Source organism: Schistocerca nitens, unplaced genomic scaffold, assembly GCF_023898315.1.
Source record: "Schistocerca nitens isolate TAMUIC-IGC-003100 unplaced genomic scaffold, iqSchNite1.1 HiC_scaffold_366, whole genome shotgun sequence".
Lineage (NCBI taxonomy): Eukaryota > Metazoa > Arthropoda > Insecta > Orthoptera > Acrididae > Schistocerca > Schistocerca nitens.
This window is the reverse complement of record NW_026045900.1, coordinates 303,480-326,861: the sequence shown is the minus strand read 5'-3', so window position 1 is coordinate 326,861 and position 23,382 is coordinate 303,480. Positions and strand designations below refer to the sequence as shown.

Below are 23,382 nucleotides of genomic sequence, written 5' to 3'. Positions count from 1 at the left end.
CTAACCAATTGCGCCACTGGGGCTACAGCAAAACGCTCTCAGTTAGCCATATTCGCATTGCTGCAAACCAGTGGTGGCTACAAAAACATATGATCGCCACCTGCGGCCATACTGCGACTTTGGCACCTAAGTACGAACGCTTCGTGCTATTCGTGTTTGATATGCTACGCTTACATGCACATCAACCGCCTCTCGTCATCGAAAAAATGCAGAAAAACGCGCGCCTTGCCTCGTGCTACCTGTCGAACAGCGAGCGCAGATGTGTGGCAAGCTCCAAGCTCTGCAGGCGCACCGCGACCACGCAGCTGGACGAGTGGTGCCTTCCTTGGGAGCTTGATGAGCCCTGGAGAACACGTTTCTTAGCGAATTGCACTTGCCTTGTAGCGAGGAATGCTGCCACTGGCCCTGTGGCGCAACGGATAACGCGTCTGACTACGGATCAGAAGATTCCAGGTTCGAATCCTGGCAGGGTCGGCATTTTGTTAGTTGCCAACGCGTAGCTGGGCAGTGGATTTCGTATGTCGCCGCATCGTGCAGTGCTTTGTTACTCCTGTGCATCTCGCAGCTGCATGTCGAGGCGATCGTGGTAAATATCGCTGCGTGCAAGCGTCAGCGTAGCGTCAGTCGAGCAAAGTCGAGACAAGTCAAGCTGAGAGCTGTAGGAGATGTACGCAATCAAATGTAGGCGTGTGAAAGCGACGCAGACAACACTGCCCAAGTGTCCCACGTGATGTGACGAAGAGCCAGTATACCCCCACACAGCAGAGTGGCGCAGTGGAAGCGTGCTGGGCCCATAACCCAGAGGTCCGTGGATCGAAACCACGCTCTGCTAAAATTATTTCTTTTCCTGATTGTGTCGGGCTCGATTATTACGCCTAGAGAGTCGGCTGGGGGCATTGATTCAGCCTCAAAAGCAAACCCAGTAATTCTGAAGTGTGAAGAATGCGAGAACTACTTCCTAAGATGCATCATTTTTTAAGATTTTGCAGCAAGTTAATGCTCTTCCGTCCCACACGCGCACCACTCGAGCAGGTTTGTGAGATAAAAATCGCGTCTCCCCGGCGGGGAATCGAACCCCGGTCTCCCGCGTGACAGGCGGGGATACTAACCACTATACTACCGAGGAAGACGCAACTAGCGCACATAATACACATTAATCTTGCTGACATAGCTGATACATCTGAAATGTAGCCTCCTGATGCTGTCAGAGACAGCTGCTACGAAATAAAAGTATGCCCCAGGTGAGGCTCGAACTCACAACCCCGGCATTGCTCACGGCTACTGCCTTATAAGTACCGTGCGCTAACCAATTGCGCCACTGGGGCTACAGCAAAACGCTCTCAGTTAGCCATATTCGCATTGCTGCAAACCAGTGGTGGCTACAAAAACATATGATCGCCACCTGCGGCCATACTGCGACTTTGGCACCTAAGTACGAACGCTTCGTGCTATTCGTGTTTGATATGCTACGCTTACATGCACATCAACCGCCTCTCGTCATCGAAAAAATGCAGAAAAACGCGCGCCTTGCCTCGTGCTACCTGTCGAACAGCGAGCGCAGATGTGTGGCAAGCTCCAAGCTCTGCAGGCGCACCGCGACCACGCAGCTGGACGAGTGGTGCCTTCCTTGGGAGCTTGATGAGCCCTGGAGAACACGTTTCTTAGCGAATTGCACTTGCCTTGTAGCGAGGAATGCTGCCACTGGCCCTGTGGCGCAACGGATAACGCGTCTGACTACGGATCAGAAGATTCCAGGTTCGAATCCTGGCAGGGTCGGCATTTTGTTAGTTGCCAACGCGTAGCTGGGCAGTGGATTTCGTATGTCGCCGCATCGTGCAGTGCTTTGTTACTCCTGTGCATCTCGCAGCTGCATGTCGAGGCGATCGTGGTAAATATCGCTGCGTGCAAGCGTCAGCGTAGCGTCAGTCGAGCAAAGTCGAGACAAGTCAAGCTGAGAGCTGTAGGAGATGTACGCAATCAAATGTAGGCGTGTGAAAGCGACGCAGACAACACTGCCCAAGTGTCCCACGTGATGTGACGAAGAGCCAGTATACCCCCACACAGCAGAGTGGCGCAGTGGAAGCGTGCTGGGCCCATAACCCAGAGGTCCGTGGATCGAAACCACGCTCTGCTAAAATTATTTCTTTTCCTGATTGTGTCGGGCTCGATTATTACGCCTAGAGAGTCGGCTGGGGGCATTGATTCAGCCTCAAAAGCAAACCCAGTAATTCTGAAGTGTGAAGAATGCGAGAACTACTTCCTAAGATGCATCATTTTTTAAGATTTTGCAGCAAGTTAATGCTCTTCCGTCCCACACGCGCACCACTCGAGCAGGTTTGTGAGATAAAAATCGCGTCTCCCCGGCGGGGAATCGAACCCCGGTCTCCCGCGTGACAGGCGGGGATACTAACCACTATACTACCGAGGAAGACGCAACTAGCGCACATAATACACATTAATCTTGCTGACATAGCTGATACATCTGAAATGTAGCCTCCTGATGCTGTCAGAGACAGCTGCTACGAAATAAAAGTATGCCCCAGGTGAGGCTCGAACTCACAACCCCGGCATTGCTCACGGCTACTGCCTTATAAGTACCGTGCGCTAACCAATTGCGCCACTGGGGCTACAGCAAAACGCTCTCAGTTAGCCATATTCGCATTGCTGCAAACCAGTGGTGGCTACAAAAACATATGATCGCCACCTGCGGCCATACTGCGACTTTGGCACCTAAGTACGAACGCTTCGTGCTATTCGTGTTTGATATGCTACGCTTACATGCACATCAACCGCCTCTCGTCATCGAAAAAATGCAGAAAAACGCGCGCCTTGCCTCGTGCTACCTGTCGAACAGCGAGCGCAGATGTGTGGCAAGCTCCAAGCTCTGCAGGCGCACCGCGACCACGCAGCTGGACGAGTGGTGCCTTCCTTGGGAGCTTGATGAGCCCTGGAGAACACGTTTCTTAGCGAATTGCACTTGCCTTGTAGCGAGGAATGCTGCCACTGGCCCTGTGGCGCAACGGATAACGCGTCTGACTACGGATCAGAAGATTCCAGGTTCGAATCCTGGCAGGGTCGGCATTTTGTTAGTTGCCAACGCGTAGCTGGGCAGTGGATTTCGTATGTCGCCGCATCGTGCAGTGCTTTGTTACTCCTGTGCATCTCGCAGCTGCATGTCGAGGCGATCGTGGTAAATATCGCTGCGTGCAAGCGTCAGCGTAGCGTCAGTCGAGCAAAGTCGAGACAAGTCAAGCTGAGAGCTGTAGGAGATGTACGCAATCAAATGTAGGCGTGTGAAAGCGACGCAGACAACACTGCCCAAGTGTCCCACGTGATGTGACGAAGAGCCAGTATACCCCCACACAGCAGAGTGGCGCAGTGGAAGCGTGCTGGGCCCATAACCCAGAGGTCCGTGGATCGAAACCACGCTCTGCTAAAATTATTTCTTTTCCTGATTGTGTCGGGCTCGATTATTACGCCTAGAGAGTCGGCTGGGGGCATTGATTCAGCCTCAAAAGCAAACCCAGTAATTCTGAAGTGTGAAGAATGCGAGAACTACTTCCTAAGATGCATCATTTTTTAAGATTTTGCAGCAAGTTAATGCTCTTCCGTCCCACACGCGCACCACTCGAGCAGGTTTGTGAGATAAAAATCGCGTCTCCCCGGCGGGGAATCGAACCCCGGTCTCCCGCGTGACAGGCGGGGATACTAACCACTATACTACCGAGGAAGACGCAACTAGCGCACATAATACACATTAATCTTGCTGACATAGCTGATACATCTGAAATGTAGCCTCCTGATGCTGTCAGAGACAGCTGCTACGAAATAAAAGTATGCCCCAGGTGAGGCTCGAACTCACAACCCCGGCATTGCTCACGGCTACTGCCTTATAAGTACCGTGCGCTAACCAATTGCGCCACTGGGGCTACAGCAAAACGCTCTCAGTTAGCCATATTCGCATTGCTGCAAACCAGTGGTGGCTACAAAAACATATGATCGCCACCTGCGGCCATACTGCGACTTTGGCACCTAAGTACGAACGCTTCGTGCTATTCGTGTTTGATATGCTACGCTTACATGCACATCAACCGCCTCTCGTCATCGAAAAAATGCAGAAAAACGCGCGCCTTGCCTCGTGCTACCTGTCGAACAGCGAGCGCAGATGTGTGGCAAGCTCCAAGCTCTGCAGGCGCACCGCGACCACGCAGCTGGACGAGTGGTGCCTTCCTTGGGAGCTTGATGAGCCCTGGAGAACACGTTTCTTAGCGAATTGCACTTGCCTTGTAGCGAGGAATGCTGCCACTGGCCCTGTGGCGCAACGGATAACGCGTCTGACTACGGATCAGAAGATTCCAGGTTCGAATCCTGGCAGGGTCGGCATTTTGTTAGTTGCCAACGCGTAGCTGGGCAGTGGATTTCGTATGTCGCCGCATCGTGCAGTGCTTTGTTACTCCTGTGCATCTCGCAGCTGCATGTCGAGGCGATCGTGGTAAATATCGCTGCGTGCAAGCGTCAGCGTAGCGTCAGTCGAGCAAAGTCGAGACAAGTCAAGCTGAGAGCTGTAGGAGATGTACGCAATCAAATGTAGGCGTGTGAAAGCGACGCAGACAACACTGCCCAAGTGTCCCACGTGATGTGACGAAGAGCCAGTATACCCCCACACAGCAGAGTGGCGCAGTGGAAGCGTGCTGGGCCCATAACCCAGAGGTCCGTGGATCGAAACCACGCTCTGCTAAAATTATTTCTTTTCCTGATTGTGTCGGGCTCGATTATTACGCCTAGAGAGTCGGCTGGGGGCATTGATTCAGCCTCAAAAGCAAACCCAGTAATTCTGAAGTGTGAAGAATGCGAGAACTACTTCCTAAGATGCATCATTTTTTAAGATTTTGCAGCAAGTTAATGCTCTTCCGTCCCACACGCGCACCACTCGAGCAGGTTTGTGAGATAAAAATCGCGTCTCCCCGGCGGGGAATCGAACCCCGGTCTCCCGCGTGACAGGCGGGGATACTAACCACTATACTACCGAGGAAGACGCAACTAGCGCACATAATACACATTAATCTTGCTGACATAGCTGATACATCTGAAATGTAGCCTCCTGATGCTGTCAGAGACAGCTGCTACGAAATAAAAGTATGCCCCAGGTGAGGCTCGAACTCACAACCCCGGCATTGCTCACGGCTACTGCCTTATAAGTACCGTGCGCTAACCAATTGCGCCACTGGGGCTACAGCAAAACGCTCTCAGTTAGCCATATTCGCATTGCTGCAAACCAGTGGTGGCTACAAAAACATATGATCGCCACCTGCGGCCATACTGCGACTTTGGCACCTAAGTACGAACGCTTCGTGCTATTCGTGTTTGATATGCTACGCTTACATGCACATCAACCGCCTCTCGTCATCGAAAAAATGCAGAAAAACGCGCGCCTTGCCTCGTGCTACCTGTCGAACAGCGAGCGCAGATGTGTGGCAAGCTCCAAGCTCTGCAGGCGCACCGCGACCACGCAGCTGGACGAGTGGTGCCTTCCTTGGGAGCTTGATGAGCCCTGGAGAACACGTTTCTTAGCGAATTGCACTTGCCTTGTAGCGAGGAATGCTGCCACTGGCCCTGTGGCGCAACGGATAACGCGTCTGACTACGGATCAGAAGATTCCAGGTTCGAATCCTGGCAGGGTCGGCATTTTGTTAGTTGCCAACGCGTAGCTGGGCAGTGGATTTCGTATGTCGCCGCATCGTGCAGTGCTTTGTTACTCCTGTGCATCTCGCAGCTGCATGTCGAGGCGATCGTGGTAAATATCGCTGCGTGCAAGCGTCAGCGTAGCGTCAGTCGAGCAAAGTCGAGACAAGTCAAGCTGAGAGCTGTAGGAGATGTACGCAATCAAATGTAGGCGTGTGAAAGCGACGCAGACAACACTGCCCAAGTGTCCCACGTGATGTGACGAAGAGCCAGTATACCCCCACACAGCAGAGTGGCGCAGTGGAAGCGTGCTGGGCCCATAACCCAGAGGTCCGTGGATCGAAACCACGCTCTGCTAAAATTATTTCTTTTCCTGATTGTGTCGGGCTCGATTATTACGCCTAGAGAGTCGGCTGGGGGCATTGATTCAGCCTCAAAAGCAAACCCAGTAATTCTGAAGTGTGAAGAATGCGAGAACTACTTCCTAAGATGCATCATTTTTTAAGATTTTGCAGCAAGTTAATGCTCTTCCGTCCCACACGCGCACCACTCGAGCAGGTTTGTGAGATAAAAATCGCGTCTCCCCGGCGGGGAATCGAACCCCGGTCTCCCGCGTGACAGGCGGGGATACTAACCACTATACTACCGAGGAAGACGCAACTAGCGCACATAATACACATTAATCTTGCTGACATAGCTGATACATCTGAAATGTAGCCTCCTGATGCTGTCAGAGACAGCTGCTACGAAATAAAAGTATGCCCCAGGTGAGGCTCGAACTCACAACCCCGGCATTGCTCACGGCTACTGCCTTATAAGTACCGTGCGCTAACCAATTGCGCCACTGGGGCTACAGCAAAACGCTCTCAGTTAGCCATATTCGCATTGCTGCAAACCAGTGGTGGCTACAAAAACATATGATCGCCACCTGCGGCCATACTGCGACTTTGGCACCTAAGTACGAACGCTTCGTGCTATTCGTGTTTGATATGCTACGCTTACATGCACATCAACCGCCTCTCGTCATCGAAAAAATGCAGAAAAACGCGCGCCTTGCCTCGTGCTACCTGTCGAACAGCGAGCGCAGATGTGTGGCAAGCTCCAAGCTCTGCAGGCGCACCGCGACCACGCAGCTGGACGAGTGGTGCCTTCCTTGGGAGCTTGATGAGCCCTGGAGAACACGTTTCTTAGCGAATTGCACTTGCCTTGTAGCGAGGAATGCTGCCACTGGCCCTGTGGCGCAACGGATAACGCGTCTGACTACGGATCAGAAGATTCCAGGTTCGAATCCTGGCAGGGTCGGCATTTTGTTAGTTGCCAACGCGTAGCTGGGCAGTGGATTTCGTATGTCGCCGCATCGTGCAGTGCTTTGTTACTCCTGTGCATCTCGCAGCTGCATGTCGAGGCGATCGTGGTAAATATCGCTGCGTGCAAGCGTCAGCGTAGCGTCAGTCGAGCAAAGTCGAGACAAGTCAAGCTGAGAGCTGTAGGAGATGTACGCAATCAAATGTAGGCGTGTGAAAGCGACGCAGACAACACTGCCCAAGTGTCCCACGTGATGTGACGAAGAGCCAGTATACCCCCACACAGCAGAGTGGCGCAGTGGAAGCGTGCTGGGCCCATAACCCAGAGGTCCGTGGATCGAAACCACGCTCTGCTAAAATTATTTCTTTTCCTGATTGTGTCGGGCTCGATTATTACGCCTAGAGAGTCGGCTGGGGGCATTGATTCAGCCTCAAAAGCAAACCCAGTAATTCTGAAGTGTGAAGAATGCGAGAACTACTTCCTAAGATGCATCATTTTTTAAGATTTTGCAGCAAGTTAATGCTCTTCCGTCCCACACGCGCACCACTCGAGCAGGTTTGTGAGATAAAAATCGCGTCTCCCCGGCGGGGAATCGAACCCCGGTCTCCCGCGTGACAGGCGGGGATACTAACCACTATACTACCGAGGAAGACGCAACTAGCGCACATAATACACATTAATCTTGCTGACATAGCTGATACATCTGAAATGTAGCCTCCTGATGCTGTCAGAGACAGCTGCTACGAAATAAAAGTATGCCCCAGGTGAGGCTCGAACTCACAACCCCGGCATTGCTCACGGCTACTGCCTTATAAGTACCGTGCGCTAACCAATTGCGCCACTGGGGCTACAGCAAAACGCTCTCAGTTAGCCATATTCGCATTGCTGCAAACCAGTGGTGGCTACAAAAACATATGATCGCCACCTGCGGCCATACTGCGACTTTGGCACCTAAGTACGAACGCTTCGTGCTATTCGTGTTTGATATGCTACGCTTACATGCACATCAACCGCCTCTCGTCATCGAAAAAATGCAGAAAAACGCGCGCCTTGCCTCGTGCTACCTGTCGAACAGCGAGCGCAGATGTGTGGCAAGCTCCAAGCTCTGCAGGCGCACCGCGACCACGCAGCTGGACGAGTGGTGCCTTCCTTGGGAGCTTGATGAGCCCTGGAGAACACGTTTCTTAGCGAATTGCACTTGCCTTGTAGCGAGGAATGCTGCCACTGGCCCTGTGGCGCAACGGATAACGCGTCTGACTACGGATCAGAAGATTCCAGGTTCGAATCCTGGCAGGGTCGGCATTTTGTTAGTTGCCAACGCGTAGCTGGGCAGTGGATTTCGTATGTCGCCGCATCGTGCAGTGCTTTGTTACTCCTGTGCATCTCGCAGCTGCATGTCGAGGCGATCGTGGTAAATATCGCTGCGTGCAAGCGTCAGCGTAGCGTCAGTCGAGCAAAGTCGAGACAAGTCAAGCTGAGAGCTGTAGGAGATGTACGCAATCAAATGTAGGCGTGTGAAAGCGACGCAGACAACACTGCCCAAGTGTCCCACGTGATGTGACGAAGAGCCAGTATACCCCCACACAGCAGAGTGGCGCAGTGGAAGCGTGCTGGGCCCATAACCCAGAGGTCCGTGGATCGAAACCACGCTCTGCTAAAATTATTTCTTTTCCTGATTGTGTCGGGCTCGATTATTACGCCTAGAGAGTCGGCTGGGGGCATTGATTCAGCCTCAAAAGCAAACCCAGTAATTCTGAAGTGTGAAGAATGCGAGAACTACTTCCTAAGATGCATCATTTTTTAAGATTTTGCAGCAAGTTAATGCTCTTCCGTCCCACACGCGCACCACTCGAGCAGGTTTGTGAGATAAAAATCGCGTCTCCCCGGCGGGGAATCGAACCCCGGTCTCCCGCGTGACAGGCGGGGATACTAACCACTATACTACCGAGGAAGACGCAACTAGCGCACATAATACACATTAATCTTGCTGACATAGCTGATACATCTGAAATGTAGCCTCCTGATGCTGTCAGAGACAGCTGCTACGAAATAAAAGTATGCCCCAGGTGAGGCTCGAACTCACAACCCCGGCATTGCTCACGGCTACTGCCTTATAAGTACCGTGCGCTAACCAATTGCGCCACTGGGGCTACAGCAAAACGCTCTCAGTTAGCCATATTCGCATTGCTGCAAACCAGTGGTGGCTACAAAAACATATGATCGCCACCTGCGGCCATACTGCGACTTTGGCACCTAAGTACGAACGCTTCGTGCTATTCGTGTTTGATATGCTACGCTTACATGCACATCAACCGCCTCTCGTCATCGAAAAAATGCAGAAAAACGCGCGCCTTGCCTCGTGCTACCTGTCGAACAGCGAGCGCAGATGTGTGGCAAGCTCCAAGCTCTGCAGGCGCACCGCGACCACGCAGCTGGACGAGTGGTGCCTTCCTTGGGAGCTTGATGAGCCCTGGAGAACACGTTTCTTAGCGAATTGCACTTGCCTTGTAGCGAGAAATGCTGCCACTGGCCCTGTGGCGCAACGGATAACGCGTCTGACTACGGATCAGAAGATTCCAGGTTCGAATCCTGGCAGGGTCGGCATTTTGTTAGTTGCCAACGCGTAGCTGGGCAGTGGATTTCGTATGTCGCCGCATCGTGCAGTGCTTTGTTACTCCTGTGCATCTCGCAGCTGCATGTCGAGGCGATCGTGGTAAATATCGCTGCGTGCAAGCGTCAGCGTAGCGTCAGTCGAGCAAAGTCGAGACAAGTCAAGCTGAGAGCTGTAGGAGATGTACGCAATCAAATGTAGGCGTGTGAAAGCGACGCAGACAACACTGCCCAAGTGTCCCACGTGATGTGACGAAGAGCCAGTATACCCCCACACAGCAGAGTGGCGCAGTGGAAGCGTGCTGGGCCCATAACCCAGAGGTCCGTGGATCGAAACCACGCTCTGCTAAAATTATTTCTTTTCCTGATTGTGTCGGGCTCGATTATTACGCCTAGAGAGTCGGCTGGGGGCATTGATTCAGCCTCAAAAGCAAACCCAGTAATTCTGAAGTGTGAAGAATGCGAGAACTACTTCCTAAGATGCATCATTTTTTAAGATTTTGCAGCAAGTTAATGCTCTTCCGTCCCACACGCGCACCACTCGAGCAGGTTTGTGAGATAAAAATCGCGTCTCCCCGGCGGGGAATCGAACCCCGGTCTCCCGCGTGACAGGCGGGGATACTAACCACTATACTACCGAGGAAGACGCAACTAGCGCACATAATACACATTAATCTTGCTGACATAGCTGATACATCTGAAATGTAGCCTCCTGATGCTGTCAGAGACAGCTGCTACGAAATAAAAGTATGCCCCAGGTGAGGCTCGAACTCACAACCCCGGCATTGCTCACGGCTACTGCCTTATAAGTACCGTGCGCTAACCAATTGCGCCACTTTTTTTTTTTTTTTTTTTTTTTATTTTTTTTTTTTTTTTTTTTTTTTTTTTACCCGGGATCGAACCAGGGACCTTTAGATCTTCAGTCTAACGCTCTCCCAACTTTTTTTTTTTTTTTTTTTGGTTATTTTTTTTTTTTTTGGAATTTTTTCAGACGCCTTAACCACTTTTTTTTCAGACGCCTTAACCACTTTTTTGTTATGTTTTTTATTTTTTTTGTATTTTTTTCTTTTTTTCTTTTTTTATTCACCTTTTTTTCTTTTTTTAATTTTTTTTTTAATTTTTTTTTTTTATGTGATGCACGTGAGTGCTAGGCAGCCGGCGGCAAGGTGGGCAGGGGTCGCAATCCTGAGGCCTGGCCACGATGTCACCGCCATACCCTGCACCCATTTGCATCGTTTTGTGATGTGAATTTATAGTTCTATATTTATTATTACATTTTGTTTAATTTGTAATGGGGCGTCATGTGAGTTCCATTGTTTTTATAAATATAACAGAATGTTAAAATGAAATCCATGTCTGGCCGGAGGATTACGCAGCACAGTATGAAATCCAGCACAGCAGGTACTCAAAGTTGGTCTTCTCGTAGAAATAATTTTCCCAGTTTCCATGTCGTTGATAAGTATTGTGCATTCGGTTTCCCGATGGGTGAGTGTGTATTGCTGCTTCTCAAAACCCTGAGCATGCCATGCATTGGAAGATGCGCGCTGGTAACGTGGTGACACCATAGAGCAGGGACATGCCAAACAACCATTTCCCGTATTGTAAAGCCTCTTGATAGGAGGAATAGAAGCTGCTGGAAAACTCCTGGTTCGTACTAAATCTGCATGCAGCTTCGATGAAAAATAATGCGAAATGAAAGTAAACAAATGAGGAGCCTCTTCTGGGTGTCGCTCTGCGGAACCAAAAGTAAAGTGCTGTCATTGAAAATGAAAAGGAACTCCAAAAAAACAATTAAATGTTCGAGGCCGAGTGCACTGTGCACGCAGTACCGCCGTTTGACCCATGATGCAAATCACCCACAGCTGATGGTGCGGAGCAGACCATATCCATGGAAACAATAACAGTATAACAAATTAGTGAAAAAAAAAAAAAAAAAAAAAAAAAAAAAAAAATCCGTCCAATGGATCCGTAAACTTAAATTCTGCCATCACGTAAAGCAATAGTGAGAAAATTTTGAAACTGGTCTTGATACTGTCGCAATTTCTTAATCGCATAGTACTCTTCGATGAGGTACATCTGATAATCGTGTAGCGTTGGCGTTTTATGGACGAGCATGTAATAGACGAACTGGCCCATGAGCCAGACATAACTATTATTCTTAGATTGAGGATAAAGCTGCCAGTCTGGTTGGAGCGCGTCATAAAGTTGAATGGAAGAATCCGACGTCCTATTAATGACAGCGAGTTTCTTTCGTGTCCACTGCCATATTTGTGTTTGATCCCGGCAGTGGAAGAGATGCGGCAGCGTTTCCACTAAGTTACACTTCTCACAAAACGGGGTGGGCCGCAGCTTGATTTTGTGCAATTTCTCGCCAGTGGGAATCACCTCATTGACAGCGTCATACCAAACAGATCGAACTCTGGAGCGAAGGAGCGGATAACCAATGTTCTTCCATACATTTCTCCAGTTTTTGCCTAAATATTTCTTCTCAATTGGGTTATCCAGCTGCCGTTTAGTAAGAGCACGATAGGTCGCCGCCGTGTTGAACGGATGCGGGTTGTCCTGAACATAGCTGAGCTCCACATAATACCGCCGGATATAGCCAAGTTCAGGATGAATGTGTCCCACAGACGTTGGCGCAGACAAATCCTTTGGACGTAAGGTGTTGAAAAGCCGTTCCGTGAGACTATTTGGGTTACTGTGTAGTATGCGGGAAGTACGAGTTAAAAAAGTCGCCACACATTGGGATTCAACGTCTTTGACGCCTAAGCCACCTCGGGAACGAAGTAACGAGGTAGCTTTAAAGGAAACTTTAGAGATGTTCCCTCGCCAGACATACCAGCAAGCAAGTGCTAAAATTTTTTTCGCAATGGCTGTCGGGATTGGTAAAACAGCGGCAGTGTGATAGAGCTTACTGAAAACGTAACTATTAATAAACTGTGCCCTCTGCATCCGGTCTAAAGACCGCATGTTATGTTCTTTGATCACCGCACGTAAGATGGTAAGCTTGCGTTCCCAATTCACGTGGAGCATGGCCTGGGGGTTCGGTGATATAACCAGGCCGAGATGCCACAGGTCTTCGGTCTTGTCCAACCAAGAAATACCGATGGAGTGGGGGTTGCGACCTAACGGCATAATTTTGGACTTTCGCTCATTAAGTCTAGCGCCACAAGCGACAGAGTACTGATGGACAATCCGACGAACTGACCCCAGCTCTTCGGTGTTAGTAATAAGCACACTGATATCGTCGGCATAGGCGTGGCAGACCGTTTTTGTGTTTAACGTTTGCAACCCGTGTAAAGTTACGTAAAACTTTTTAAGAAGTGGCTCTATAGCGATCGAGAATAACGTCATAGAAAGGGGGCACCCTTGTCGCACTGCCTGTCGTATGGGCACGGGGGCGGTTAACTGGCCGTTAACCTTCACGCGTGAAGACGTTCCGCAGATACATTTCTGAATAAGCTGCCGAAAACGCTGGTTGAATCCCATCTGACTCATTGTGCGCAATAGAAAGCCGTGATTAACTCTATCAAACGCCTTATCAAAGTCGAGAAACAATAACGCCAAATCAGTGTTGGTAATCCAAGTTAAATAAGTCAGGTCGCGATATTCACACAGGGCATTTAACATCGATCGACCACTGACTGCACTCGTCTGATAAGGGCCAAGTACTTTGCCAAGAAGTACTTTAAGCCTGGTATTTATAATCCTAGTCAAGATCTTAAAATCGGAGTTAAGCAACGTAATTGGCCGAAAGTCATTTAACATAGTCGGATTGGATGTTTTGGGAACCAGGACAACCATTCCTTCCGTGAACTGCGGGGGGAAGGCAGGACGCGATAACAGGTCGTTATACATGGCGGTCAATTCGTCGCCGATCACATCCCAAAACCGTGAATAAAATTCGACCGGCAAGCCGTCTAAGCCGGCGGCTTTGTTCTTGGCAGCGCACGCAAGGATGGACTTAACTTCAGAGTTTGTGACATTGGCCAAGAGAGCAGCGTTATCATCCTGATCGACCGTGGAGGCGATGTCGTTTAAAAAATCGTCCCCCGCCGATAGATCGGTATCTGACTCGGAATAATGTTGTCGAAAATAATTGAAAACATGCGTCTTGATAGCACCCTGCTCATTGTACAGATTCCCGCCAGCATCCTTCAGATGAGCAATAATTTTTTGTTTACCACGTTTGGTTTCCCGTATGAGATGGAATAACGATGCGGACTCGTGGGCGACGTCATCAGAAGAGCGCGATCGTACCCGATTGCCAACAAGAGCTTCACGAACTAAAGCAGTAATTTTTGCTTTGATACGCTTGATGCGGATCAGGTTGTCGGACAAAGCAGAGGGATCGCTGTACAGCTGGCGTAAACCGAGGAAATAAAATTCTAGAGACCGTTTCCTCCAATAAGCCCTGGTCCTGGCAAACTGGTAAATACATTTCTTAATCCGCGGCTTAACAAGCTCCGTCCACCAAAGAACGCGCTCCCTATACCGAGCTTGCCTCTGGAGGCACTGCTGCCAGGTGTCAACGAGGCAACGCCGTAACTCCGCTTCATCTAACAGCGAGACATTCAGCTGCCACGTGCCGCGTCCCAAAAAGGTCTGCTGTCGCACATTCCGAATCGTTATATGGTATGCGGAGTGGTCACTGAAACTGAGCGGCCAGAGTTCACAATCACGAATGGTATGTAAAAGATCTTGAGAAACATAAAACCTATCCAGACGGCTAGAAGAAGCAGCACTTACATAGGTATAGCCCATCGTGTGTGGTCGAAGATGACACCAACTATCTTGTAAATGCAGTCCATCTGTTAACATTAGTAGCTCGGGACAAAAATTAAAATTCGGACTTTGATCTTCTTTGCGTAAAACGCAGTTGAAATCCCCACCCAGGATGAGCTTCAGACGCACGTTTGTCAATAAGGGCACAACTTCAGCCCTAAAAAAATCACTTCTGTCCCTTCTGCCAGCGGATCCTGTCGGGGCGTACACGTTCAGGAGAAGCAAATCCTGGAATTGGGCGGCAATGCCGCGTCCCGTGTCTAAAAGCGCTGTAGGTTCATAAGCGATGCCAGCTTTAAATAAAATCGCAGTGCCCGCCTCAGTGCCAAGATTTAATATGGCATCATACCCAGGTATTTCTCCAACCTTGGGTGACACAACTTCTTGGAAGAAAACTATATCTATATCGGCGGCATATAGATAGTCGGTCAAGCATTTAAGTTTGACATCGGATGCGATCCTATTTAAATTAACTGTGGCAAGTTTATAATCTTGCATAGTGGGGATAGAAAGGGTCCGGTTTATTCACTTTCGTCTGCCCAAGACTTGTCAGCTGGCGTATGCTGATGGCCAGTATCCATCAGCTCAGAACGCGGACGGTCGACATGCATCTCCATATCGGCCTCCCCCACGTGGCGCGCGACGGAACCCATTTCATCTGTGCCGCCGCGTTCACTGCCGTCTTTTCGGATCTGCTTTATAGTGCGCTGCAATTTCTTTTCCAGAGTGCGGATCTCCTCCTCACTCTGCTTTCGTGCCGACCGCTTAGATTTCCCGGTTCTCGGGGGAGGTGCGTCGCCGTCAGAAACGGTTTGGACGTCCGTCAAGAGACTGTGTGTAGAGCCTTCCTCAGATAGGTCACCGCCGAGAGGGAGGGGTGTGGGGGGTGCCACGTCAGGGGGGCAAGAAACGCGCGACCTGTCGCCACCATCCGACAACTGCTTCAGCTCGACGGACGTAGTTGGAGTAGGGACGGGAGTCGGTCCTGCATGGTCGGCACGAAGGCCGACAGTCGGGGAAACCTGCAGGTGTACAGCGTGGCTGTCGATATCGGCGACATCACTACGAACGGGACATTCGGGGGTTGCCGCAGAGTTGTTTACAATGACCGCACCGGCGTCTGGGGTCACCGCAGCCGGTTGGTGGAGCGTCGGGTGTGTCGTAGGCGACTCCATCAATGTCTGCGCGTAAGACAACCGATTGCCATCGTGCCCATCGAGAGGTGTAAGACGATGTTGCATTCCTCGGCGACCCGCCCGGACACGGGGACAAGCAGATTTTAAATGGTCCGTAGAACCACAAATTACGCAAGTTCGCGGTTGTCCTTCGTACATCACCAGCGCCCGAAAACCCTGCACCAAAATGTTGGACGGGATGTGCTTCGTCAAATCAATTTTCGCATTCCGAACGCCGTTATCAACATTGAAATGTTTGTAACCCCTCCATTGTTCGGCATGAATTTGTAAGACATTACCGTAGGGAGACAACGCTTGCCGAATTCTATCGAAGCTAACTTCGAAAGGCAGATTAAATATACGGACGGTTCGTAGCCCTAGTCCAGCATGACTAACGGATACTTTACAAATTTCGCCTTTAGAATTCACAAAATCCGCTGTGCCCTCCGTGAGGGTCATAATACGAACGCAAGGATCGTCACTAATCAATTTTACATAAACAGCGTTCGCAAGAAAATCATACGAAAACCCAAGAACTTCGTCATCTCGCAGTCCCAATCGATCGTAAAACCAGTCAACGAGTTCGTGAACCTGTGGTCGTGCAAATCCATACGGAAATCCAAATCGTAGCGTGTAACGTCTCAACTCATCTTCCATCACTTTCTTGAAGGAGTACTTACAGTACCAACAGCTGCGTGCGCCCTTAAGCACAGGCGAAGCGACCACAACCGCACGTCTGCACACGGCCGCGGCCGCGGCGGAACTGCCACTGGGGCTACAGCAAAACGCTCTCAGTTAGCCATATTCGCATTGCTGCAAACCAGTGGTGGCTACAAAAACATATGATCGCCACCTGCGGCCATACTGCGACTTTGGCACCTAAGTACGAACGCTTCGTGCTATTCGTGTTTGATATGCTACGCTTACATGCACATCAACCGCCTCTCGTCATCGAAAAAATGCAGAAAAACGCGCGCCTTGCCTCGTGCTACCTGTCGAACAGCGAGCGCAGATGTGTGGCAAGCTCCAAGCTCTGCAGGCGCACCGCGACCACGCAGCTGGACGAGTGGTGCCTTCCTTGGGAGCTTGATGAGCCCTGGAGAACACGTTTCTTAGCGAATTGCACTTGCCTTGTAGCGAGGAATGCTGCCACTGGCCCTGTGGCGCAACGGATAACGCGTCTGACTACGGATCAGAAGATTCCAGGTTCGAATCCTGGCAGGGTCGGCATTTTGTTAGTTGCCAACGCGTAGCTGGGCAGTGGATTTCGTATGTCGCCGCATCGTGCAGTGCTTTGTTACTCCTGTGCATCTCGCAGCTGCATGTCGAGGCGATCGTGGTAAATATCGCTGCGTGCAAGCGTCAGCGTAGCGTCAGTCGAGCAAAGTCGAGACAAGTCAAGCTGAGAGCTGTAGGAGATGTACGCAATCAAATGTAGGCGTGTGAAAGCGACGCAGACAACACTGCCCAAGTGTCCCACGTGATGTGACGAAGAGCCAGTATACCCCCACACAGCAGAGTGGCGCAGTGGAAGCGTGCTGGGCCCATAACCCAGAGGTCCGTGGATCGAAACCACGCTCTGCTAAAATTATTTCTTTTCCTGATTGTGTCGGGCTCGATTATTACGCCTAGAGAGTCGGCTGGGGGCATTGATTCAGCCTCAAAAGCAAACCCAGTAATTCTGAAGTGTGAAGAATGCGAGAACTACTTCCTAAGATGCATCATTTTTTAAGATTTTGCAGCAAGTTAATGCTCTTCCGTCCCACACGCGCACCACTCGAGCAGGTTTGTGAGATAAAAATCGCGTCTCCCCGGCGGGGAATCGAACCCCGGTCTCCCGCGTGACAGGCGGGGATACTAACCACTATACTACCGAGGAAGACGCAACTAGCGCACATAATACACATTAATCTTGCTGACATAGCTGATACATCTGAAATGTAGCCTCCTGATGCTGTCAGAGACAGCTGCTACGAAATAAAAGTATGCCCCAGGTGAGGCTCGAACTCACAACCCCGGCATTGCTCACGGCTACTGCCTTATAAGTACCGTGCGCTAACCAATTGCGCCACTGGGGCTACAGCAAAACGCTCTCAGTTAGCCATATTCGCATTGCTGCAAACCAGTGGTGGCTACAAAAACATATGATCGCCACCTGCGGCCATACTGCGACTTTGGCACCTAAGTACGAACGCTTCGTGCTATTCGTGTTTGATATGCTACGCTTACATGCACATCAACCGCCTCTCGTCATCGAAAAAATGCAGAAAAACGCGCGCCTTGCCTCGTGCTACCTGTCGAACAGCGAGCGCAGATGTGTGGCAAGCTCCAAGCTCTGCAGGCGCACCGCGACCACGCAGCTGGACGAGTGGTGCCTTCCTTGGGAGCTTGATGAGCCCTGGAGAACACGTTTCTTAGCGAATTGCACTTGCCTTGTAGCGAGAAATGCTGCCACTGGCCCTGTGGCGCAACGGATAACGCGTCTGACTACGGATCAGAAGATTCCAGGTTCGAATCCTGGCAGGGTCGGCATTTTGTTAGTTGCCAACGCGTAGCTGGGCAGTGGATTTCGTATGTCGCCGCATCGTGCAGTGCTTTGTTACTCCTGTGCATCTCGCAGCTGCATGTCGAGGCGATCGTGGTAAATATCGCTGCGTGCAAGCGTCAGCGTAGCGTCAGTCGAGCAAAGTCGAGACAAGTCAAGCTGAGAGCTGTAGGAGATGTACGCAATCAAATGTAGGCGTGTGAAAGCGACGCAGACAACACTGCCCAAGTGTCCCACGTGATGTGACGAAGAGCCAGTATACCCCCACACAGCAGAGTGGCGCAGTGGAAGCGTGCTGGGCCCATAACCCAGAGGTCCGTGGATCGAAACCACGCTCTGCTAAAATTATTTCTTTTCCTGATTGTGTCGGGCTCGATTATTACGCCTAGAGAGTCGGCTGGGGGCATTGATTCAGCCTCAAAAGCAAACCCAGTAATTCTGAAGTGTGAAGAATGCGAGAACTACTTCCTAAGATGCATCATTTTTTAAGATTTTGCAGCAAGTTAATGCTCTTCCGTCCCACACGCGCACCACTCGAGCAGGTTTGTGAGATAAAAATCGCGTCTCCCCGGCGGGGAATCGAACCCCGGTCTCCCGCGTGACAGGCGGGGATACTAACCACTATACTACCGAGGAAGACGCAACTAGCGCACATAATACACATTAATCTTGCTGACATAGCTGATACATCTGAAATGTAGCCTCCTGATGCTGTCAGAGACAGCTGCTACGAAATAAAAGTATGCCCCAGGTGAGGCTCGAACTCACAACCCCGGCATTGCTCACGGCTACTGCCTTATAAGTACCGTGCGCTAACCAATTGCGCCACTGGGGCTACAGCAAAACGCTCTCAGTTAGCCATATTCGCATTGCTGCAAACCAGTGGTGGCTACAAAAACATATGATCGCCACCTGCGGCCATACTGCGACTTTGGCACCTAAGTACGAACGCTTCGTGCTATTCGTGTTTGATATGCTACGCTTACATGCACATCAACCGCCTCTCGTCATCGAAAAAATGCAGAAAAACGCGCGCCTTGCCTCGTGCTACCTGTCGAACAGCGAGCGCAGATGTGTGGCAAGCTCCAAGCTCTGCAGGCGCACCGCGACCACGCAGCTGGACGAGTGGTGCCTTCCTTGGGAGCTTGATGAGCCCTGGAGAACACGTTTCTTAGCGAATTGCACTTGCCTTGTAGCGAGGAATGCTGCCACTGGCCCTGTGGCGCAACGGATAACGCGTCTGACTACGGATCAGAAGATTCCAGGTTCGAATCCTGGCAGGGTCGGCATTTTGTTAGTTGCCAACGCGTAGCTGGGCAGTGGATTTCGTATGTCGCCGCATCGTGCAGTGCTTTGTTACTCCTGTGCATCTCGCAGCTGCATGTCGAGGCGATCGTGGTAAATATCGCTGCGTGCAAGCGTCAGCGTAGCGTCAGTCGAGCAAAGTCGAGACAAGTCAAGCTGAGAGCTGTAGGAGATGTACGCAATCAAATGTAGGCGTGTGAAAGCGACGCAGACAACACTGCCCAAGTGTCCCACGTGATGTGACGAAGAGCCAGTATACCCCCACACAGCAGAGTGGCGCAGTGGAAGCGTGCTGGGCCCATAACCCAGAGGTCCGTGGATCGAAACCACGCTCTGCTAAAATTATTTCTTTTCCTGATTGTGTCGGGCTCGATTATTACGCCTAGAGAGTCGGCTGGGGGCATTGATTCAGCCTCAAAAGCAAACCCAGTAATTCTGAAGTGTGAAGAATGCGAGAACTACTTCCTAAGATGCATCATTTTTTAAGATTTTGCAGCAAGTTAATGCTCTTCCGTCCCACACGCGCACCACTCGAGCAGGTTTGTGAGATAAAAATCGCGTCTCCCCGGCGGGGAATCGAACCCCGGTCTCCCGCGTGACAGGCGGGGATACTAACCACTATACTACCGAGGAAGACGCAACTAGCGCACATAATACACATTAATCTTGCTGACATAGCTGATACATCTGAAATGTAGCCTCCTGATGCTGTCAGAGACAGCTGCTACGAAATAAAAGTATGCCCCAGGTGAGGCTCGAACTCACAACCCCGGCATTGCTCACGGCTACTGCCTTATAAGTACCGTGCGCTAACCAATTGCGCCACTGGGGCTACAGCAAAACGCTCTCAGTTAGCCATATTCGCATTGCTGCAAACCAGTGGTGGCTACAAAAACATATGATCGCCACCTGCGGCCATACTGCGACTTTGGCACCTAAGTACGAACGCTTCGTGCTATTCGTGTTTGATATGCTACGCTTACATGCACATCAACCGCCTCTCGTCATCGAAAAAATGCAGAAAAACGCGCGCCTTGCCTCGTGCTACCTGTCGAACAGCGAGCGCAGATGTGTGGCAAGCTCCAAGCTCTGCAGGCGCACCGCGACCACGCAGCTGGACGAGTGGTGCCTTCCTTGGGAGCTTGATGAGCCCTGGAGAACACGTTTCTTAGCGAATTGCACTTGCCTTGTAGCGAGGAATGCTGCCACTGGCCCTGTGGCGCAACGGATAACGCGTCTGACTACGGATCAGAAGATTCCAGGTTCGAATCCTGGCAGGGTCGGCATTTTGTTAGTTGCCAACGCGTAGCTGGGCAGTGGATTTCGTATGTCGCCGCATCGTGCAGTGCTTTGTTACTCCTGTGCATCTCGCAGCTGCATGTCGAGGCGATCGTGGTAAATATCGCTGCGTGCAAGCGTCAGCGTAGCGTCAGTCGAGCAAAGTCGAGACAAGTCAAGCTGAGAGCTGTAGGAGATGTACGCAATCAAATGTAGGCGTGTGAAAGCGACGCAGACAACACTGCCCAAGTGTCCCACGTGATGTGACGAAGAGCCAGTATACCCCCACACAGCAGAGTGGCGCAGTGGAAGCGTGCTGGGCCCATAACCCAGAGGTCCGTGGATCGAAACCACGCTCTGCTAAAATTATTTCTTTTCCTGATTGTGTCGGGCTCGATTATTACGCCTAGAGAGTCGGCTGGGGGCATTGATTCAGCCTCAAAAGCAAACCCAGTAATTCTGAAGTGTGAAGAATGCGAGAACTACTTCCTAAGATGCATCATTTTTTAAGATTTTGCAGCAAGTTAATGCTCTTCCGTCCCACACGCGCACCACTCGAGCAGGTTTGTGAGATAAAAATCGCGTCTCCCCGGCGGGGAATCGAACCCCGGTCTCCCGCGTGACAGGCGGGGATACTAACCACTATACTACCGAGGAAGACGCAACTAGCGCACATAATACACATTAATCTTGCTGACATAGCTGATACATCTGAAATGTAGCCTCCTGATGCTGTCAGAGACAGCTGCTACGAAATAAAAGTATGCCCCAGGTGAGGCTCGAACTCACAACCCCGGCATTGCTCACGGCTACTGCCTTATAAGTACCGTGCGCTAACCAATTGCGCCACTGGGGCTACAGCAAAACGCTCTCAGTTAGCCATATTCGCATTGCTGCAAACCAGTGGTGGCTACAAAAACATATGATCGCCACCTGCGGCCATACTGCGACTTTGGCACCTAAGTACGAACGCTTCGTGCTATTCGTGTTTGATATGCTACGCTTACATGCACATCAACCGCCTCTCGTCATCGAAAAAATGCAGAAAAACGCGCGCCTTGCCTCGTGCTACCTGTCGAACAGCGAGCGCAGATGTGTGGCAAGCTCCAAGCTCTGCAGGCGCACCGCGACCACGCAGCTGGACGAGTGGTGCCTTCCTTGGGAGCTTGATGAGCCCTGGAGAACACGTTTCTTAGCGAATTGCACTTGCCTTGTAGCGAGGAATGCTGCCACTGGCCCTGTGGCGCAACGGATAACGCGTCTGACTACGGATCAGAAGATTCCAGGTTCGAATCCTGGCAGGGTCGGCATTTTGTTAGTTGCCAACGCGTAGCTGGGCAGTGGATTTCGTATGTCGCCGCATCGTGCAGTGCTTTGTTACTCCTGTGCATCTCGCAGCTGCATGTCGAGGCGATCGTGGTAAATATCGCTGCGTGCAAGCGTCAGCGTAGCGTCAGTCGAGCAAAGTCGAGACAAGTCAAGCTGAGAGCTGTAGGAGATGTACGCAATCAAATGTAGGCGTGTGAAAGCGACGCAGACAACACTGCCCAAGTGTCCCACGTGATGTGACGAAGAGCCAGTATACCCCCACACAGCAGAGTGGCGCAGTGGAAGCGTGCTGGGCCCATAACCCAGAGGTCCGTGGATCGAAACCACGCTCTGCTAAAATTATTTCTTTTCCTGATTGTGTCGGGCTCGATTATTACGCCTAGAGAGTCGGCTGGGGGCATTGATTCAGCCTCAAAAGCAAACCCAGTAATTCTGAAGTGTGAAGAATGCGAGAACTACTTCCTAAGATGCATCATTTTTTAAGATTTTGCAGCAAGTTAATGCTCTTCCGTCCCACACGCGCACCACTCGAGCAGGTTTGTGAGATAAAAATCGCGTCTCCCCGGCGGGGAATCGAACCCCGGTCTCCCGCGTGACAGGCGGGGATACTAACCACTATACTACCGAGGAAGACGCAACTAGCGCACATAATACACATTAATCTTGCTGACATAGCTGATACATCTGAAATGTAGCCTCCTGATGCTGTCAGAGACAGCTGCTACGAAATAAAAGTATGCCCCAGGTGAGGCTCGAACTCACAACCCCGGCATTGCTCACGGCTACTGCCTTATAAGTACCGTGCGCTAACCAATTGCGCCACTGGGGCTACAGCAAAACGCTCTCAGTTAGCCATATTCGCATTGCTGCAAACCAGTGGTGGCTACAAAAACATATGATCGCCACCTGCGGCCATACTGCGACTTTGGCACCTAAGTACGAACGCTTCGTGCTATTCGTGTTTGATATGCTACGCTTACATGCACATCAACCGCCTCTCGTCATCGAAAAAATGCAGAAAAACGCGCGCCTTGCCTCGTGCTACCTGTCGAACAGCGAGCGCAGATGTGTGGCAAGCTCCAAGCTCTGCAGGCGCACCGCGACCACGCAGCTGGACGAGTGGTGCCTTCCTTGGGAGCTTGATGAGCCCTGGAGAACACGTTTCTTAGCGAATTGCACTTGCCTTGTAGCGAGGAATGCTGCCACTGGCCCTGTGGCGCAACGGATAACGCGTCTGACTACGGATCAGAAGATTCCAGGTTCGAATCCTGGCAGGGTCGGCATTTTGTTAGTTGCCAACGCGTAGCTGGGCAGTGGATTTCGTATGTCGCCGCATCGTGCAGTGCTTTGTTACTCCTGTGCATCTCG

General features: G+C 51.0%; 52 non-coding genes across 52 annotated transcripts; 27 read left to right on the top strand and 25 right to left on the bottom strand.

The window, feature by feature from the left end:
• Positions 1-401: 401 nt before the first annotated feature.
• Positions 402-474, top strand: Trnar-acg (transfer RNA arginine (anticodon ACG)). The gene has a single exon. It is a non-coding gene; the product is annotated as a tRNA-Arg (tRNA).
• A 286-nt stretch (positions 475-760) lies between these two features.
• Trnam-cau (transfer RNA methionine (anticodon CAU)) lies at positions 761-832 on the top strand. The gene has a single exon. It is a non-coding gene; the product is annotated as a tRNA-Met (tRNA).
• Positions 833-1,054: 222 nt separating this feature from the next.
• On the bottom strand, positions 1,055-1,126 carry Trnad-guc (transfer RNA aspartic acid (anticodon GUC)). The gene has a single exon. It is a non-coding gene; the product is annotated as a tRNA-Asp (tRNA).
• Positions 1,127-1,233: 107 nt separating this feature from the next.
• Positions 1,234-1,325, bottom strand: Trnai-uau (transfer RNA isoleucine (anticodon UAU)). The gene is given in 2 exon segments: positions 1,234-1,269; positions 1,288-1,325. It is a non-coding gene; the product is annotated as a tRNA-Ile (tRNA).
• A 378-nt stretch (positions 1,326-1,703) lies between these two features.
• Trnar-acg (transfer RNA arginine (anticodon ACG)) lies at positions 1,704-1,776 on the top strand. The gene has a single exon. It is a non-coding gene; the product is annotated as a tRNA-Arg (tRNA).
• A 286-nt stretch (positions 1,777-2,062) lies between these two features.
• On the top strand, positions 2,063-2,134 carry Trnam-cau (transfer RNA methionine (anticodon CAU)). Its single transcript has one exon. It is a non-coding gene; the product is annotated as a tRNA-Met (tRNA).
• Positions 2,135-2,356: 222 nt separating this feature from the next.
• Positions 2,357-2,428, bottom strand: Trnad-guc (transfer RNA aspartic acid (anticodon GUC)). Its single transcript has one exon. It is a non-coding gene; the product is annotated as a tRNA-Asp (tRNA).
• Positions 2,429-2,535: 107 nt separating this feature from the next.
• Positions 2,536-2,627, bottom strand: Trnai-uau (transfer RNA isoleucine (anticodon UAU)). The gene is given in 2 exon segments: positions 2,536-2,571; positions 2,590-2,627. It is a non-coding gene; the product is annotated as a tRNA-Ile (tRNA).
• Positions 2,628-3,005: 378 nt separating this feature from the next.
• On the top strand, positions 3,006-3,078 carry Trnar-acg (transfer RNA arginine (anticodon ACG)). Its single transcript has one exon. It is a non-coding gene; the product is annotated as a tRNA-Arg (tRNA).
• Positions 3,079-3,364: 286 nt separating this feature from the next.
• Trnam-cau (transfer RNA methionine (anticodon CAU)) lies at positions 3,365-3,436 on the top strand. Its single transcript has one exon. It is a non-coding gene; the product is annotated as a tRNA-Met (tRNA).
• A 222-nt stretch (positions 3,437-3,658) lies between these two features.
• Positions 3,659-3,730, bottom strand: Trnad-guc (transfer RNA aspartic acid (anticodon GUC)). Its single transcript has one exon. It is a non-coding gene; the product is annotated as a tRNA-Asp (tRNA).
• A 107-nt stretch (positions 3,731-3,837) lies between these two features.
• On the bottom strand, positions 3,838-3,929 carry Trnai-uau (transfer RNA isoleucine (anticodon UAU)). The gene is given in 2 exon segments: positions 3,838-3,873; positions 3,892-3,929. It is a non-coding gene; the product is annotated as a tRNA-Ile (tRNA).
• Positions 3,930-4,307: 378 nt separating this feature from the next.
• Positions 4,308-4,380, top strand: Trnar-acg (transfer RNA arginine (anticodon ACG)). The gene has a single exon. It is a non-coding gene; the product is annotated as a tRNA-Arg (tRNA).
• A 286-nt stretch (positions 4,381-4,666) lies between these two features.
• Positions 4,667-4,738, top strand: Trnam-cau (transfer RNA methionine (anticodon CAU)). Its single transcript has one exon. It is a non-coding gene; the product is annotated as a tRNA-Met (tRNA).
• Positions 4,739-4,960: 222 nt separating this feature from the next.
• On the bottom strand, positions 4,961-5,032 carry Trnad-guc (transfer RNA aspartic acid (anticodon GUC)). Its single transcript has one exon. It is a non-coding gene; the product is annotated as a tRNA-Asp (tRNA).
• Positions 5,033-5,139: 107 nt separating this feature from the next.
• Trnai-uau (transfer RNA isoleucine (anticodon UAU)) lies at positions 5,140-5,231 on the bottom strand. Its single transcript is given in 2 exon segments — positions 5,140-5,175; positions 5,194-5,231. It is a non-coding gene; the product is annotated as a tRNA-Ile (tRNA).
• A 378-nt stretch (positions 5,232-5,609) lies between these two features.
• On the top strand, positions 5,610-5,682 carry Trnar-acg (transfer RNA arginine (anticodon ACG)). The gene has a single exon. It is a non-coding gene; the product is annotated as a tRNA-Arg (tRNA).
• A 286-nt stretch (positions 5,683-5,968) lies between these two features.
• Trnam-cau (transfer RNA methionine (anticodon CAU)) lies at positions 5,969-6,040 on the top strand. The gene has a single exon. It is a non-coding gene; the product is annotated as a tRNA-Met (tRNA).
• A 222-nt stretch (positions 6,041-6,262) lies between these two features.
• Trnad-guc (transfer RNA aspartic acid (anticodon GUC)) lies at positions 6,263-6,334 on the bottom strand. Its single transcript has one exon. It is a non-coding gene; the product is annotated as a tRNA-Asp (tRNA).
• Positions 6,335-6,441: 107 nt separating this feature from the next.
• Trnai-uau (transfer RNA isoleucine (anticodon UAU)) lies at positions 6,442-6,533 on the bottom strand. Its single transcript is given in 2 exon segments — positions 6,442-6,477; positions 6,496-6,533. It is a non-coding gene; the product is annotated as a tRNA-Ile (tRNA).
• Positions 6,534-6,911: 378 nt separating this feature from the next.
• On the top strand, positions 6,912-6,984 carry Trnar-acg (transfer RNA arginine (anticodon ACG)). Its single transcript has one exon. It is a non-coding gene; the product is annotated as a tRNA-Arg (tRNA).
• A 286-nt stretch (positions 6,985-7,270) lies between these two features.
• Trnam-cau (transfer RNA methionine (anticodon CAU)) lies at positions 7,271-7,342 on the top strand. Its single transcript has one exon. It is a non-coding gene; the product is annotated as a tRNA-Met (tRNA).
• A 222-nt stretch (positions 7,343-7,564) lies between these two features.
• Positions 7,565-7,636, bottom strand: Trnad-guc (transfer RNA aspartic acid (anticodon GUC)). Its single transcript has one exon. It is a non-coding gene; the product is annotated as a tRNA-Asp (tRNA).
• Positions 7,637-7,743: 107 nt separating this feature from the next.
• Trnai-uau (transfer RNA isoleucine (anticodon UAU)) lies at positions 7,744-7,835 on the bottom strand. Its single transcript is given in 2 exon segments — positions 7,744-7,779; positions 7,798-7,835. It is a non-coding gene; the product is annotated as a tRNA-Ile (tRNA).
• A 378-nt stretch (positions 7,836-8,213) lies between these two features.
• Trnar-acg (transfer RNA arginine (anticodon ACG)) lies at positions 8,214-8,286 on the top strand. The gene has a single exon. It is a non-coding gene; the product is annotated as a tRNA-Arg (tRNA).
• A 286-nt stretch (positions 8,287-8,572) lies between these two features.
• Positions 8,573-8,644, top strand: Trnam-cau (transfer RNA methionine (anticodon CAU)). The gene has a single exon. It is a non-coding gene; the product is annotated as a tRNA-Met (tRNA).
• Positions 8,645-8,866: 222 nt separating this feature from the next.
• Trnad-guc (transfer RNA aspartic acid (anticodon GUC)) lies at positions 8,867-8,938 on the bottom strand. Its single transcript has one exon. It is a non-coding gene; the product is annotated as a tRNA-Asp (tRNA).
• A 107-nt stretch (positions 8,939-9,045) lies between these two features.
• On the bottom strand, positions 9,046-9,137 carry Trnai-uau (transfer RNA isoleucine (anticodon UAU)). The gene is given in 2 exon segments: positions 9,046-9,081; positions 9,100-9,137. It is a non-coding gene; the product is annotated as a tRNA-Ile (tRNA).
• Positions 9,138-9,515: 378 nt separating this feature from the next.
• Positions 9,516-9,588, top strand: Trnar-acg (transfer RNA arginine (anticodon ACG)). The gene has a single exon. It is a non-coding gene; the product is annotated as a tRNA-Arg (tRNA).
• A 286-nt stretch (positions 9,589-9,874) lies between these two features.
• On the top strand, positions 9,875-9,946 carry Trnam-cau (transfer RNA methionine (anticodon CAU)). The gene has a single exon. It is a non-coding gene; the product is annotated as a tRNA-Met (tRNA).
• Positions 9,947-10,168: 222 nt separating this feature from the next.
• On the bottom strand, positions 10,169-10,240 carry Trnad-guc (transfer RNA aspartic acid (anticodon GUC)). The gene has a single exon. It is a non-coding gene; the product is annotated as a tRNA-Asp (tRNA).
• Positions 10,241-16,711: 6,471 nt separating this feature from the next.
• On the top strand, positions 16,712-16,784 carry Trnar-acg (transfer RNA arginine (anticodon ACG)). Its single transcript has one exon. It is a non-coding gene; the product is annotated as a tRNA-Arg (tRNA).
• A 286-nt stretch (positions 16,785-17,070) lies between these two features.
• Positions 17,071-17,142, top strand: Trnam-cau (transfer RNA methionine (anticodon CAU)). Its single transcript has one exon. It is a non-coding gene; the product is annotated as a tRNA-Met (tRNA).
• Positions 17,143-17,364: 222 nt separating this feature from the next.
• Trnad-guc (transfer RNA aspartic acid (anticodon GUC)) lies at positions 17,365-17,436 on the bottom strand. Its single transcript has one exon. It is a non-coding gene; the product is annotated as a tRNA-Asp (tRNA).
• Positions 17,437-17,543: 107 nt separating this feature from the next.
• Trnai-uau (transfer RNA isoleucine (anticodon UAU)) lies at positions 17,544-17,635 on the bottom strand. Its single transcript is given in 2 exon segments — positions 17,544-17,579; positions 17,598-17,635. It is a non-coding gene; the product is annotated as a tRNA-Ile (tRNA).
• A 378-nt stretch (positions 17,636-18,013) lies between these two features.
• On the top strand, positions 18,014-18,086 carry Trnar-acg (transfer RNA arginine (anticodon ACG)). Its single transcript has one exon. It is a non-coding gene; the product is annotated as a tRNA-Arg (tRNA).
• Positions 18,087-18,372: 286 nt separating this feature from the next.
• On the top strand, positions 18,373-18,444 carry Trnam-cau (transfer RNA methionine (anticodon CAU)). The gene has a single exon. It is a non-coding gene; the product is annotated as a tRNA-Met (tRNA).
• Positions 18,445-18,666: 222 nt separating this feature from the next.
• On the bottom strand, positions 18,667-18,738 carry Trnad-guc (transfer RNA aspartic acid (anticodon GUC)). Its single transcript has one exon. It is a non-coding gene; the product is annotated as a tRNA-Asp (tRNA).
• Positions 18,739-18,845: 107 nt separating this feature from the next.
• Positions 18,846-18,937, bottom strand: Trnai-uau (transfer RNA isoleucine (anticodon UAU)). The gene is given in 2 exon segments: positions 18,846-18,881; positions 18,900-18,937. It is a non-coding gene; the product is annotated as a tRNA-Ile (tRNA).
• Positions 18,938-19,315: 378 nt separating this feature from the next.
• On the top strand, positions 19,316-19,388 carry Trnar-acg (transfer RNA arginine (anticodon ACG)). Its single transcript has one exon. It is a non-coding gene; the product is annotated as a tRNA-Arg (tRNA).
• Positions 19,389-19,674: 286 nt separating this feature from the next.
• On the top strand, positions 19,675-19,746 carry Trnam-cau (transfer RNA methionine (anticodon CAU)). Its single transcript has one exon. It is a non-coding gene; the product is annotated as a tRNA-Met (tRNA).
• A 222-nt stretch (positions 19,747-19,968) lies between these two features.
• Positions 19,969-20,040, bottom strand: Trnad-guc (transfer RNA aspartic acid (anticodon GUC)). The gene has a single exon. It is a non-coding gene; the product is annotated as a tRNA-Asp (tRNA).
• Positions 20,041-20,147: 107 nt separating this feature from the next.
• On the bottom strand, positions 20,148-20,239 carry Trnai-uau (transfer RNA isoleucine (anticodon UAU)). The gene is given in 2 exon segments: positions 20,148-20,183; positions 20,202-20,239. It is a non-coding gene; the product is annotated as a tRNA-Ile (tRNA).
• A 378-nt stretch (positions 20,240-20,617) lies between these two features.
• Positions 20,618-20,690, top strand: Trnar-acg (transfer RNA arginine (anticodon ACG)). Its single transcript has one exon. It is a non-coding gene; the product is annotated as a tRNA-Arg (tRNA).
• Positions 20,691-20,976: 286 nt separating this feature from the next.
• Trnam-cau (transfer RNA methionine (anticodon CAU)) lies at positions 20,977-21,048 on the top strand. The gene has a single exon. It is a non-coding gene; the product is annotated as a tRNA-Met (tRNA).
• Positions 21,049-21,270: 222 nt separating this feature from the next.
• Positions 21,271-21,342, bottom strand: Trnad-guc (transfer RNA aspartic acid (anticodon GUC)). Its single transcript has one exon. It is a non-coding gene; the product is annotated as a tRNA-Asp (tRNA).
• Positions 21,343-21,449: 107 nt separating this feature from the next.
• On the bottom strand, positions 21,450-21,541 carry Trnai-uau (transfer RNA isoleucine (anticodon UAU)). Its single transcript is given in 2 exon segments — positions 21,450-21,485; positions 21,504-21,541. It is a non-coding gene; the product is annotated as a tRNA-Ile (tRNA).
• Positions 21,542-21,919: 378 nt separating this feature from the next.
• On the top strand, positions 21,920-21,992 carry Trnar-acg (transfer RNA arginine (anticodon ACG)). The gene has a single exon. It is a non-coding gene; the product is annotated as a tRNA-Arg (tRNA).
• Positions 21,993-22,278: 286 nt separating this feature from the next.
• Trnam-cau (transfer RNA methionine (anticodon CAU)) lies at positions 22,279-22,350 on the top strand. Its single transcript has one exon. It is a non-coding gene; the product is annotated as a tRNA-Met (tRNA).
• Positions 22,351-22,572: 222 nt separating this feature from the next.
• On the bottom strand, positions 22,573-22,644 carry Trnad-guc (transfer RNA aspartic acid (anticodon GUC)). The gene has a single exon. It is a non-coding gene; the product is annotated as a tRNA-Asp (tRNA).
• A 107-nt stretch (positions 22,645-22,751) lies between these two features.
• Trnai-uau (transfer RNA isoleucine (anticodon UAU)) lies at positions 22,752-22,843 on the bottom strand. Its single transcript is given in 2 exon segments — positions 22,752-22,787; positions 22,806-22,843. It is a non-coding gene; the product is annotated as a tRNA-Ile (tRNA).
• Positions 22,844-23,221: 378 nt separating this feature from the next.
• Trnar-acg (transfer RNA arginine (anticodon ACG)) lies at positions 23,222-23,294 on the top strand. Its single transcript has one exon. It is a non-coding gene; the product is annotated as a tRNA-Arg (tRNA).
• The last annotated feature ends 88 nt before the right edge of the window (positions 23,295-23,382 follow it).